The sequence below is a fragment of the Camelus bactrianus genome, chromosome 4, assembly GCF_048773025.1.
Source record: "Camelus bactrianus isolate YW-2024 breed Bactrian camel chromosome 4, ASM4877302v1, whole genome shotgun sequence".
Taxonomy (NCBI): Eukaryota; Metazoa; Chordata; class Mammalia; order Artiodactyla; family Camelidae; genus Camelus; species Camelus bactrianus.
Window position 1 is genome coordinate 30,287,301 of NC_133542.1, and position 14,864 is coordinate 30,302,164.

Genomic DNA, 14,864 nt, shown 5'->3' on the forward strand with positions numbered 1-14,864 from the left:
GTCCCACTATGATTTTCCCAAAATACTTCTTTTATCAAGTTCTTTCTCAATCCAAACCTTTTAAAGCTTCTCTGTTACTTAAGGAACAAAGTAAATTCTTCCTAGCACTTAAAGCCATCCATAATATAATTCCAGTGCTCATATTCAACCTGATTTCTTACTATTCTCCCACACAAACTTTCATTTCAGTCAAGCTGTTCACGTACTGTTCTTTGAATCTGTAGTGCGTATTTTGCCTTTGCTTACCTCCTATACAAGCTCCTTCCGCTTATGTAAAATCAAACCCTGCCCAGTTTTGCTTCTACCTCCTCTGCTGATTTCAACTCTATGTGGTCTCAGATATCTATAAATTTTATTATTTACCTTATCTCCTCAATTACATTTTAAGTCTTCAAGGGAAGGAACCTATTTTACATTTTTCTGCATCTCTTTTGGATATTGCAAAGTACCTTTACATTGTAGGTAACAAACAATAAGCAAATAAATAAATATTTTTCTGGTTACTGCCTAAAATTCTTTTTTAATACACAGTATTTATTGACTGCTCCCCAAGTGCTCAGCATTGTGTGTGTTTTTTAATCTAGGTATTGTTTCTCAAGGCATACACAATCAACAGATATGGCTAACACTAGGGCAATAAATATTGAACAACCAAAGAATGGTATATAATTAACCCATGTAAAGAAATTTAACACTAAAACAACTATAGAGCAGAAAAAAGCAGTATTTGGCGAGAAACAGCTTCACAAACGAGGTGAAATTTTAACTAAGAGTACAGTAGTAGTAACAGTAGAATAACAGTAGTGATAATAAATAGTTATTATAATCAGATTATATAAGAAGTTTTATATAATAATAGTTTGTTATATAAGAAGCTTTATTTTATATCAAGGAGTGATTAATGTAGTGCAATAGGATGTAGAAATGGGCTTGGTGTAGGGGGATGAAAAACATGTATGAAAGTTAAAAAACAGAATAAGCATAGCTGTTATTAGAAAGTACAGAAAGCAGCTTGTAATACAAGAGCTGAGAATGCGTGCTGAGCATCCTAAGTAAGACAAACGACTAAATAAATAGGGCAGAGATGAATGATACAGTATCTTGAAAGCCAAGAAAAGCAAGTTAAACTTATCAAGTGTAAAGTGGGAAGTCACTGAAGATTGAGAGGCAAGAGAACGCCACACTGGGGAGTACTGGAGTGACATTTCTATTGAAAATAAATAGAAGAAAGAGCTGCTAGATCCTATGAGGTTAATATGATTCTTAATATTCTAGGCTAAGGAAAAGAGTCCTGGGATTCAAGCGGTAAAACAGATATGAATGACAAAAGAAATATGAGCAGGACATATTGGACTGATTAATTTATGTGGTAAATGAAAGAGGTGGTTTAAAGATGCCTAATTTAAAGCCTGTAATACCAGAAGAGAAGGAAATTACAAAAGGGTATAAAATGATGATTTTCATCTGGGGCATGCTGAGTTTAAGGAGATGGTCAAAAATACTAGTAGAAAACCAAGACTGGAAAAATCAGGAAGTAACTAGAAGGACAAGCAATAGGATTAGTTTAAAATGAAAAAAACTGGGCAGAAGCTATAAAGATATTAAATAGGAGACTAAATATATTAAGCTATGATCAGCTGGTACTAGCTTTGTGTCAGTAACTGTACCAATAATTTTAGAGGGAAAGGGAATCAATTAGTGACCAACATTAAAAAATGTTTTTTCCATTAAAAAAAAAATTATCATTAAAGCCAACCAAAAGCTAAGGCAGAGGCTTCCAAATTTTATCTACTTAGAGGATCCTTAGTCTTCCTAATTTTTTCACAGCACCCCAGGCCAAAAGGAACACTTAGGTAGGTGGGTTCAAACCACTTAGCAAAGTGTTAACTTAGTGCTCGATGGGCAACGTACAGCTTCTCAAACCTGGAATCAAATTGGATAACATCACACTCTCATATCCTGTATCACAATGATTTTCATATAGGAGTTGCCTTTTATCAGAGCAACCTCCAAAAAACACAGCTTGCAAAAACCTGACATTGTAAAAATGAATGTGTCAATCTAATGTTGAAACTGAACTACCTCAAACTATTAGTTCAAGCCTGAGTTCAGTGGCGTTCTGGGGCACTTCAGCATACGGTTTGAGAAACTGGGAGCCAAGGGAAGGGGCTTAAAAAGAGAAGGAAAAAAAAGTAGTGAGAGAGGAGCTAAAGAAAGTTCTTATTAGCACGGTTAACCACAAGAGGGCAGCACAATAGTTGGCAGGAGCAGCACAGATGGTGGGGTAGGGGAAGAGTTGGGGAGAGAGGTACTCTTTCTATAAAAAGGCTCTAAGACACCTTAACCAGTTCAAGACATAAAAGTCCCTTCTCTCCTTATACCAAAGAGGAAGAAACACTGATGACTGGCAGAATCATTCTGCCCTTCTCTTGACTATCCTTTGCCTGCCCTGCCATGAGAGTAGCCATGCTTTTCACAATAGCCAAGCAATGTACTTCTTCGCATGCACAATCTTACTCAATCCTCACAACAATCTTGTAAGAAAGTGAAGCTCAAAGATATTTTACATAATACCACTATTAAGTGGCAGCAACACCAGAATTCAAACCCAGAACTGACCCCAAAGCCCATGTCCTTTTCTACTCTGCCTCAAAAGCATCTCACCTTTCAGCAACAGCCAGGTGAAGCAGAGAAAAGATCATGTGCCCTTCCTAAAACTGAGACACCTGTCTCAAATCACTAGGGAAAAGCAGTCAATGAAACAAACTATTCCTTAACAGGTCCCTAAAACACAGTAAAACTCCAAACATAGGACATTCAATTAGAGCAAAAACAAGCATTACGTGCTTAACTAGTCAGCAAGTACTGTAGCTTTCCTGTACAGGTAAATATATGTACTGTTAAGGCAAATGCTGGACACATCCAGTTCGTAGATACGTTACACACTAACAGATAGGTGCACCTACAGACAAGTAATTCTCACATCCAAAATGGTAAAAGGTGAAGGGGGTACCAAAATGGAGACCAAAGGTTGATTATTCATCTTCACATCTGTTGGGTGTTATATCAGAGTATTTGCAAATACTCCTGCAACTTGTATAAACCTATTATGAAACCAAAAGCAATCGTCACCGCTCTTATTCCCACTTCGAGTTTCCTTCTCCACATTTCTCTTCCCCTCTATGACACACTCAGCTGCCTCTACCCCTTCATTCAGAGAAAAGGAGTTTCTCCTGACAGATTAATAACCACCGGAAAGCAAAATGGGTAAATTCAACCGACACAGCAAACTTAGGCAGATAAAACCATTCAGGAAGCATTCAATGTGGTAGCAGAAACCCCAGCAAAAGAAGCTAACGTGTCCTCTCAGTAAGTCTCTCTTATTATTTGAAAATGTTCCACGTTGAAAGATTAAGAATCTTTGGCTGCTTGAGTAGAAAAAGGGCAACGGACAACGTTCTTTCTGCAAACACAATGCACAATCAACAGAGAAAGACACAATGAATGTTTCTTAAAGGATCCAAGAGCAACAATAAACCCCAAAATTACCCTCCCAGACCAACATTCAAAGTTCAGCCCTGCCATTTTCAAAGGAGTAAGCAACAAAGAGCCCTGTCTGTCGACACACGCTTCCAACCTTCCTACGCACGCACTCACAGATCGACACCCTCGTCTTTACTGCAGCGACAAAGGACAGCGACAAGGATCGCAAACCCACCTTCGCGGGAAGGGGAAGAAGGGCCTCTTTTTCTGCAGAAGAGAAACAGATCACATCTTCTTCCCTTGCCTGCTTCCAAAATCTTCACCAAAAAAAAAAAAAAAAAAAAAAAAAGGCAGCAGTTACCACCGCAAAAATCCAGGGGAAATAGATGCTCTTTTCCGAGCCGTTTAAATGTCTAGAAAATTTTAAGCAAGGGTAAATAAAGGAGGAGGAGGAATATCAGGCATATAAGGATGCAAATATCAACAGCAAGACACTCCGTTGTAGGTTTTCTCTTAAAAAGGAAGATTTTCTTGCCGAGAAGTTTACTGCCACTAGCAGCGGGGAAGCGGGGATCAGGAGGTGGGAAGGAGAGGAAAGACAACTGCTGTTCCCCCACCCGGAGCCCAAGCAGCAATAACGCCCTCCCACTGTACCGATCGGGCGAAGAGGACGCGCCCACAAGCCCGCAGGGACTGCTCCTACCCTGCGCCTCGGGTCGGCCAATATCTGCGAAGCCCCGGGAGCGGGCAAGGGTTGTTGCGTCCGCCCGGCTGGGCCCTCCGGGGCCCTCCCGTGCGGGCTCGGCTCCCACTCACATCCCTCGGCAGCAAGGACTAGAGCTCTTCCTGCGCGGAGGCAGCAGCCCTCCGCCCCAACACGCGCCGCAAGTCCGGGCCCAGGCGCCCAACGGCCGAGGCGGCGGCGCGAACTCCCGAACCAGCCGGGCGCCGGCCCAGCCTGTCAGCGCCCAGGGAGGCCGTTAGCGGCGGGCGCTGCTGCCCCCTTCTGCTCTTCCTCTCTCTTCCTGCAGCGCACACCACTCCCACTTCGGGAAGCTGGGAAGCCCGTCACAGTCGTCGTCCCCACCCTCTACCGAGGCACACCATCTTCTCAACGCCGCAGGGCCCTATTCGCGCCGGACTCAGCCTCCCAGTTGCCCTCCAGTCCCGCGGCCCGTTCGCGGCTGACTGAGGCCGCCTCCGAGCCGGGAGGGGGTGGGGCGGGAGCCTGGCGCGCGCCCCCGGACAGCGTGTGCGCGCGTGCGCCGCTCCGCCCAGGTGGCGCTTCTCACGGCGTTCGCCGGGCGGCTGGCGGGGGTTGGTTACCCCAGACCGTGGCTTCTCGGAAAGCGGGCGGGCGGCCGCGGAGGTTTTCGCGGTGGTCCCTGGGCGTGAACAGGCGCACAACTTGAGCTGGACGGGCTAACAGGGTCCTGGGGCTCGCAAGAGCTCGGTGCCGGCGCTGTGCCCGGCCCGGCCCTCCGCAGACGGGCGTGCGCGTAGCCGTAGCCCGCCGTGGAGGCGGCTGGGAATGAGTCAGCCCGGCCGGGAAGGCGCCCCCTGCGCACAACCTGGCGCGGCACGGAGACTTTCCCCTCCTGCGCTCTGTCGTCTTCTTTCTGCTTTTGTGTTCCATATGCAGGAAACCTGTCCCTCCCAGTCAAGGCCGCTGGGCCGAGGGAAGTGGCGCCGAGGATTGGGGCAACGCATTTACACGCACCGTTTAGTGCCAGTGCAATCCCGAGCGCCGATTCCAATCTGGAAAGGGGTGAGGGTAGAATGAGGTGCCCAGATGCCTACGGATTGGCGCCAAGTCCTGGCAAATAAGGAGAAATAACTTCCACCATCCCAAAGAGCGTCATTCATTAATTCAAGAAATAATTACGGAGCACCTACTGTGTGCCAGGCTGTAGGACCCCCAAGGGTGCTATGTGAACACGACCCGCATACTCCTTGCCCTACTTGAGCTTGTGTTCTGATACAGCGACAAAAATGCCCTAAGTGTATAATGTACCAGTGTGTAACTGCCACTAGAAAAAAATAATACAAAGTAAAGGAGCAGGAGTAAGGAGGTGTTGTGCTTTTAGTTAGGATGGCCAGGAAAGACCTCCCAGAGTAACTGACATTTGAGCAGAGATCTGAAGGATGAGAATTAGCCAGCCCTGTGGCTATCCAGGAAGAGTTTCATGCAGAAACACTAGCAAAGGCAAAGACCTGAGAAGGGAATGTGCTTGGCAAGTTCAAGGACCCGTAAAGAGGTCACTGTGGCTGTAGGACAGTGAAGGAAGGGGCAGTGGTCAGAGATGAGGCCAAAGAAGCAGCCTGTGACCCAGCTGTGTAGGGCCTTTTTTATTCATCATTAGCCCTCTTTCTGTCAAGCTGAAAGAAATACAGATGCATTTATAGCCCCTGTTTCCCCATACAAATGATGCTCGATTCAGGTCTAACTTGATTTAATGGTTTCTTTAAATAAACCTCACCAAAGCAACTCCTGCTTTTCTTCTAACATAAGACCCATTGCAAAAGGTCTTTGAGCAAATGATAGCAGGATAGGAAATGACTTGAATTCACAAGGATTTCTTTAAATAATGAACAAGATCCCTGTTTCCCATAAGAAGGGATTTACAGAGGAATTGCATTCTTATGGCTACTGTCTTAATAAGCAAAATATGCTGGCAAGTCCTCTGCTGGGTTTTTGTTTTTGTTTTAATGTCTAAAGAGAAATTAGAAATAGGAGTTGTGACTCAAAAGCAAATCTAAAATCTTCCCCAGAATATTAAGACTAAAATTACAAGCAGCAACCACCATGAGAGTTTCCTTTTCCTGCAGACAAACACTGTTACTGCAGCAGAAACCAGAGCACAGACCCACACAAAGAAGACAAAGTGCTGAAATTGGCCTTAATGCTAGAGTTAAAATGAAAAGCATCTGAACTGTTGAAATGGAAGCATTCTCTTTAAACTGTTGGGAGGGGGTGGCTGTTTAAGAATTCTAAAACAGTACAGATACATTCATTGTAGTAAATAATGTTTCTATATTTTGCAAAGATGTGTTTATTCAACCAGAAATCTTTTACTGTCTACTGCCTCCTAGCATGGAAAAGCAATTTGAAACTAGTGAATATTGAGGGTTTCTTGTGGGGGAAGGGATTCTTTTTTATATTAGTGATTTGGATATGGAAGACAGGGTGAACAAGAAAAATATATTAATCATAGGTTTATAGACTTGAGAAATCAATCCACCCATGCAGAGAGATAAAGTGACTTGCTTAGTGTCATCCTAATAGTGAAAGCCTCTCTCCTTGTTACGGAAACGACAGGCCAGTGAAGAAACAAGCACCACTTGGAGGGTTGGAGTACTCAGATGTATTACGCCAGCGGGCTCAGAGGGGCTTCTGCTCCGAAGCTCTGAGCACCTCCAAGACGTGCGCATGAGGTTTTACAGGGTAAAGTATAAGCTTGGGGTATTCGGCCAATAGGCATGGAACAGCTTTAGCAGCATTATCATCACAAAAGTGGAGGCGAGGAGGCAGCAAACCAACATTCCAAAGCCAGATATGTATCTTTGAAAACCCAGCTGGCTAGCAAAAAACATGAACAGCAAACCAACACTAATTAACTCAGATTTACAAGTTAGTCCAGCAGAACTCAGGTCAGTATTCCGATACTTGGATTTGTGAGTTATCTTGTTAGCCCAGCCCGGCTTTTCCTTCACATCCTCACCAAGATATGATTTTAAGCCAGTACTAACTTGGAATGTTTAGCTCTTTTTACTCTGTTTAGAATATTTTTTAGCTCTTTATGTGGTCTCGGGTAGTGACAAAGCTAGAAATCTTCTCCCAGGGCAAACATTTCAGAAAGTTTCCTCTTTTCTTTGATAACAATAAAAGACAATTCCAAGACATGTGACCAAGTCTTTCAAGACACTCTTTCACACAATATGGAGAAATAGGCCATGTGGGTTGGGGTGGATAATAGCACATTTAGATTCAAAACTGATTGTATGGCCATATCAAGAAGTAAAAATTAGCAGCTAATTGTTGAGTATGGGGTGGTGTGCCACAAGTTCTGTCCTTCCACTGTAGTTACAACATGGCAGCAGTAGTTTTTTACTGCCATTCCCCAACCCACACTTGCAGCAGTACATGTGAGATGGGGCCCCGGCATTTACTTCTTTTTAAAGTTCTTAGGTGGTTTGGATGCAAAGTCAAGGTTGAAAATCCATGGCTCAGGGTTTATGAACTTAAGCTTGAGAGTCTGGCTGACCCAGGTTTGAATCACAGTTTTCACCAAGGAACTCATTTAATAACTTTCTAAGCTTACATTTCCTCATCAGTATAATGAGGAAGTTTAGGTGAAAAAAGTACTTTTTAATTTTTAGCACAGTTATTAAATGCCTATTATGGTTGTGGTACGGATAATTTCTAGAAATCACCAAGCTGGGATGTATAAGAAATATGTTGGATTTTCTTAGTAATCCTGAAGCATTTGTCACAATTTATTGCGTTATCCAGAACTGTGTGGGTAGGAATGATAAGAGCTGAGTTGTAATAGAGATAAATGGAAAGACTTGCATTTGGATTTTAAAAAAACAAAACAAAACAAAACAAAACTATGCCATTAATTGATGAAATAATGAAAACATTCTTACTCAAGTGTGAGACAGGAGGGAAGGAGGCAGGGCACAACCATTAAAAGAATGACGTAGCAATTAGCACCAACATGGCAGAAAATTCCACTCCCAGTAGAACTTGAGCTTGTAATACAATAGCATGCTAAATGGTACTCCCACAGGTGCCATGACAGTTACAAGGCTGACCATCAGAGGTCAAAAAGTGGATGATGGCCCAGTTCCTAAGGATCCCAGTCCCCTTCCCAAAGTAGTTGAAATAATGCTTGCGCTTGTTAGCATACAAAGTTATTGAGTCCATAAAAATGAATCATCCCCACTCTGTGGCCTCTCTCTTACCTTCTGAGACTGCCTGCAGTCTGTCTATGGAGTGTGTATCTTTCTGAATAAATCTACCTTCATGCTACTACGGCTTCCTCTTGAATTCTTTCCTGCAAGAAGCCAAGGACCCTCACTTGATGGGGAGCATCCCAGGAACTTGACCAAGACCTGGGACATGGCCATCCTCTCGCACCCCACTTTACCTGTATAAAGAGAAGCATAAATGTGAGGGTTAAAAAATAAAAAAAGATATAGGAAAGTCCTTGGCAGGGGAAACAGGCTCAAGCAAAAGACTGGGGATAGATCCAGGAGTTACTTTCTTCCCAAGATAGAGAGGATGTGCTTTCGTGAAAGCATCAAGGAAGTAGCTGTGGAGAGAGGCTAATTCATCCCAGGCCTAGTAACATAAATAAGCCAAAAGACTAAGTCAGGAGTCTGAATCAAGTAGACAGACAAGCAAGCAATGGTTTTCATTTTGAATCACCCAGATATTTTAGGCCTATTCATTTCAAAGTTTGGTTGGATATGGCAAAAAAATTTTCTCTGAAACCTCTGCACTTTATCATATCGCTGTCTCTACATCAATCATTTCATCCTTCATTATAGTTGCAAAGAAAAAGGTGTTCCTGGCAAGCAACATCCTTCCGTGGGGATAACCAGATAAGTTTAATATTGGTGCATGAAAACTAAAACAATTTCCCCCTCTGCAAGCCAGGAATTAATAACCTCCTTCAGGTGCGGATGATTATGTCAAAATATGTAAAATGTCTATTATAATTGTGCTCTACTTTGCAAAAAATTTTAACTTAAAACATTTGAGGTATAGTAGGTATTAACTAAAAATATTTTTCTTTATCAAAGGGTTCATACCAAGATTCACTCTTAAAAATAAAAATTCCCCTGGCATAATTATTAGTTTACAGAACACTAATTCCTGAGTCCTTATTTCGATTAAGGTTTCTGCTCTCTTTCTTTGAGAACTGTCCTCTTCACTCAGAGTTACACACTAGTCCCTATGTTATGGTTTGTGACCCTGCTCTTATGCCCTTGATTGCACCATGAGTTGTCACCTGACTCAAGCTGAGCCATTCAGGGTCTCCTTCCTGAGGAAGTTGGAACTGGGATTTAAAGACAGTAAGTAGCTCAGACTTTTTTGTTCACTTCAAATGAAGTTACCCTTGCTCAAAAATTACAGCTGCCATTGTAAGGTTGCCATCTGTATTCATGTACATGGAGTTGCACAGAAAGCTGACTTGCTTTAGGAGAAAAAAACTGACCAAGACAGAAGACAGAAAAAAAGAGAAAGAGTGAACCAGGAATGAATCCTCATAGCTTTTCAGCTTCCTCTTCCTTATAAGGCCCAAAGAAACTTCCTGTATTTGGTATCTTGAAAATACTTCCTTATGACAAATTTCTCCTTTTTACTTAAGCTAGATCTACTAGTGTCATAGTACTTGTAATTAAATAACCTAGAGTAAGACAGATGTTAGAGTACACTGATGAGAAGAAAATAAAAATGAATTCTCTCAAATTATAACAAGGAAAATGGGGATTTTTTAATAATATGAGCTCCTTTCATTTATTTTTGTGATTCAGAGTTTTTACAGATTATACTCCATTTAAAGTTATTATAAAACATTGGCTATATTCCCTGTGCTGTACTGTGTTTTAAAAATCCAATTTACCCACAAATTTTGGAATTCTATCTTCTATCATAAAGTCAACCATAACTACATTAGTCACAGTCTAAGACAAGCAGAAGATAAGCTATCTTTGAGCATGGTGGATATTTCCTACAGGAAAATTTTACTCACCTTCACCTCCTCTTCCAAAACATCACTCCCCTCCTCACTGTTCAGTTTTCTTTTCTCAATTACTTCACTCTACTTTCTCTAACTTAATAATCTTTAATATCTTCTGGGCCATAGCTACTGCAATTGCTGTGGTCATTCCACTTCTAAATACAGTACTGACCAAAGGAAAATCTGATTTCCTATTAAAGCATCATACTGATGTGTTTAAATACTCTGAATTTCAGTTTTACCTATGAAATACAAAACTGGACCAGAAAACACTGCATGACATAGTTCTCAATTTTAGTTTCTACTCCACTACCTGGCTACATACATCCAATGTCTATAATTTGTCCTTAATCAGACCTTTTCTTGCCCTTGTCTTTCCCTTGATGCCTTCTCTTCCTAACATTTTGAGGCTGTACCTCTTTGTCTCTACATCATGAGAGTTGGTCAACGTGAAAACCTGTATGTTCTTCTGGTAGGACAGCTGGCGCTGAGGGAACACTTTCTTTAGGGTAGTCTTTCTTTATCCATGTTTCTGTCTTCTCAGTTCTCTTCTAGACTAAGATCTATCACAGTGATCTATCCCTGAATTTCTTTATCTAAAATTTGCTTTCTCAAAAAAAGACACCTGTGTCTTTCTGGGCTATTGTTGACATTATTACAATTGAATGACTGTGATGTGCTTTAAAGCCCACTGAATCAGTCTTATGCAAAAGTCATACATTTTAAATAACTGTTATTAAGAACTGATTAGACTTCAACCCATCTATATTGGGTTGAATTCTGTCCCCCATACGTTGGAGTCCTGACCACTTCTACCCGTGAATGTGACATATGGAAATAGGCTCTTTGCAGATGCAATCAAGTTAACATGAGGTCATTAGGGTGGGCCATAATCCAATAAGACTAGTGTTCTTACCAGTGGAGAAGACAGAGACCCACAAGGAAAAAGCCACCACGTGAAAGGTAGAGATTGGAGTGATGCATTATAAATGCCAAGGAATGCCTGGGGCTACCAGAGCTGGAAGAGACAAGAAAGAAATCTTCCCTAGAGGCTTCAGAGGGAGCATGGCACTCTCAACACCTTGATTTCTGACTTGAGCCTCCAAAACTTGTAAAAGAATAAATTTCTGAGGTTTTAAGCCACCCAGTTTGTGGTATTTTGTTGCAGCCGTCTAGGAAACTCACATAGCACCCTACATCCCTCAAACTGAAACTAAGAAAAGTCTGGAGAATAACTTTCTCTTCTTTGCTCCACACCTAATACTGTCTCCCACTGAACACTGATACAACCATTCATTTCAAGAAAAAGAATAAATATGATTTCTTTGGTGTCTCCTTTTGTGTAATGGTCCTTATGTTAATTTGAGTTTTGTTTTGGTTTGGTTTTTCTCTCTGTCACCTTTATCTGTTCTAGATCAAGCATGAAATGATGTAACAGTCCTAAGGCAAATTCTTTGGGCTAGGTACTCAAATGCTACAAGAATATCAGTGTCGTGTGCTTTCTGCTCAGATGCCAATTCAACTCTTTTACTACTCACAGGAAATGTTCAGGGAATCAACAGCACTACAACTGATAAAGTTTTTATAAAGAATGATAACTTTGGAAATTTTTTTAAACAACTGCTAATTACTGGAATAGATGTGTTTTAAGCCTTGTGAAAGTTTATCTTGTACATTTTAGCATCTATTAGCCTTGTTAAGGGCTTTTAGGTATACTTTTGAGCAAGCTACTTTTTTTCATTTTTGAATAGTACATGAATATGTACTACTTGTAGTAAATCCAACCAATATAGAATAAAGGACACAAAGTGGAAGTTCCTCTTGATTCTCTTTTCCTAGCCCTCTTTCACTTCCCAAGAGTAACCACTGATAAGTGTTTGTTGTAAAACTTTTCAGATTTTTTTTCCTACATATTTCCTATAGATTTAGTTCTGAACTCTGTAAACAAAATAGATAATTCTATACTCTTTTCTGTTACCATTTTTTCACTTAACACTTCCTGGAGATTTTTCATTTCAATACTATTGCTTTTCCTCATTCTTCTTAACTTTTATACAATGTCAATAAAATAGGTAACTCATAATTAAATAATTCTCCCATTTATGAGCATTTAGGTTTGTGATTTTCACAATTAGAAACAGTACCAACCTTGAATATCCTTGTACATACACTCCATGGGCACAAAACTATTCCCCAGGATAGACAATTAGACTCTCTGGGTCAAAGGAAATATATATATTTACAATTTGGTGACTATTGCCACACTGACTTTCCAAAATCTCACAGTAAAAACTACTAGAAATAAAGAATTCAGCAAGGTAGCAGGTTACAAGATTAACGTTCAAAAATCAGTTGCATTTCAAAATTGTAGAATATATGTCCATGTATGACTGAAAAATTGTGCTGAACACTAGAATTTGACACATTGTAAAATGATTATAAATCAATAAAAAATGTTCTAAAAAAATCAGTTGCATTTCTTTACACTAACGATGAATCAACAGAAAAAGAAAGTAAAGAAACAATCTCCTTTAAAATAGCACCCAAAGTAATAAAATACCTAGGAGTAAATCTAACCAAGGAGGTAAAAGACTTATACGTGGAAAACTATAAAACACTGATTAAGGAAATTAAAGAAGACTTAAAAAAAAATGGAAAGATATCCCATGCTCCTGGATTGGAAGAATCAATATTGTTAAAATGGTCATACTTCCCAAGGCAATCTACAGATTTATTGAAATCCCTATCAAATTACCCAGGACATATTTCACAGAACTAGGACAAATCATAATAAAATTGATATGGAACCACAAAAGACATAGAATTGCCAAAGCATTACTGAAGAAAAAGAAAGAGTCTGGAGGAATAACTCTCCCAGACTTCAGACAACACTACAGAGCTACAGTCATCAAAACAGCATGGTATTGGTACAAAAATAGACATATGGACCAACGGAACAGAATACAGAGCCCAGAAATGAACCCACAAGCTTTTAGTCAACTAATCTTCTACAAAGGAGGCAAGAATATACAATGGAATAAAGACAGTCTCTTCAGCAAATGGTGTTGGGAAAACTGGACAGCAGTATGTAAATCAAGGAAGCTAGAACACTCCCTTACACCATACACAAAAATCAACTCAAAATGGAGCAAAGACTTAAACATAAGACAAAATACAATAAACCTCCTAGAAGAAAATATTGGCAAAACATTATCTGACATACATCTCAAAAATGTTCTCCTAGGGCAGTCTACCCAAGCAATAGAAATAAAAGCAAGAATAAAAAATGGGACCTAATTAAACTTACAAGCTTCTGCACAGCAAAGGAAACTATAAGTAAAACAAAACGACAACCTACAGAATGGGAGAAAATTTTTGCAAATGAAACCAACAAAGGCTTGATCTCCAGAATATATAAGCAGCTCATACGACTTAATAAGGAAGAAACAAACAACCCAATCCAAAGATGGGCAAAAGACCTAAACAAGCAATTCTCCAAGGAAGAAATACAAATGATCAATAGGTACATGAAAAAATGCTCAATATCACTAATTATCAGAGAAATGCAAATCAAAACTACAATGAGCTATTACCTCACACCAGTCAGAATGGCCATCATTCAAACGTCCACAAGTGACAAATGCTGGAGAGGCTGTGGAGAAAAGGGAACCCTCCTACACTGCAGGTGGGAATGCAGTTTGCTGCAGCCACTGTGGAAAACAGTATGGAGATTCCTCAAAAGACTAGGAATAGACTTACCATATGACCCAGGAATCCCGCTCCTGGGCTTATATCCAGAAGGAACCCTACTTCAAAAAGACACCTGCACCCCAATGTTCATAGCAGCACTATTTACAATAGCCAAGACATGGAAACAGCCTAAATGTCCATCAACAGGTGACTGGATAAAGAAGATGTGGTATATTTATACAGCAATGGAATACTATTCAGCCATAAAAACCGACAACATAACGCCATTTGCAGCAACATAAATGTTCCTGGAGAATGTCATTCTAAGTGAAGTAAGCCAGAAAGAGAAAGAATAATACCATATGAGATTGCTCGTATGTGGAATCTAAAAACAAATAGAAAAAACAAAACAGAAATACAAAACAGAAATAGACTCATAGACATAGAATACAAACTTGTGGTTGCCAGGGGGGCAGGGGGTGGGAAGGGACAGACTAGGATTTCAAAATGTAGAATAGATAAACAAGACTATACTGTATAGTACAGGGAAATATATACAAGATCTTGTGGTAGCTAACAGCGAAAAAAAATGTGACAATGAATATATGTATGTTCATGTATAACTGAAAAATTGTGTTCTACACTGGAATTTGACACAACATTGTAAAATGATTATAACTCAATTAAAAAAATGTAAATAAATAAATAAATAAAATTTTTTAAAAAATCATTTTGGTCCAGAAGGATGGGTCTAGTGTAAGGATGGAGTTGCCTTTAACTGAGATGAAGAAGACTGAGTAAGAAACAAGTTTAAGAGTTCAGTTTTTGATATGTTAAGTATGAGAAGCTTATTAGATGTGCAAGAGGAGATGTCATATAAGCAGTTAAATATATTAGACTGAAGTGTAGGAGAGATGTCTGAGCTAGAGATATAAATTT

General features: G+C 40.3%; 1 protein-coding gene across 4 annotated transcripts in view; it reads right to left on the reverse strand.

The window, feature by feature from the left end:
- JAK2 (Janus kinase 2) overlaps window positions 1–14,864 on the reverse strand; it is a 185,997-nt gene that overhangs the window by 78,884 nt on the left and 92,249 nt on the right. Inside the window, exons 1-2 of one of the 4 annotated variants that reach the window (XM_010967881.3) lie at window positions 4,187–5,007; window positions 3,719–3,800 (exon numbers count right to left, since the gene is read on the reverse strand). The exons of 1 other annotated variant lie outside the window; for it this stretch is intronic. The gene's annotated coding sequence lies outside the window, so the exon portion shown is untranslated. Of the gene's footprint in view, window positions 1–3,718; window positions 3,801–4,186; window positions 5,008–8,451; window positions 8,637–14,864 lie in introns of those variants that run through there. 2 more of the 4 variants (XM_045504961.2, XM_010967882.3) reach the window with 2 other exon arrangements.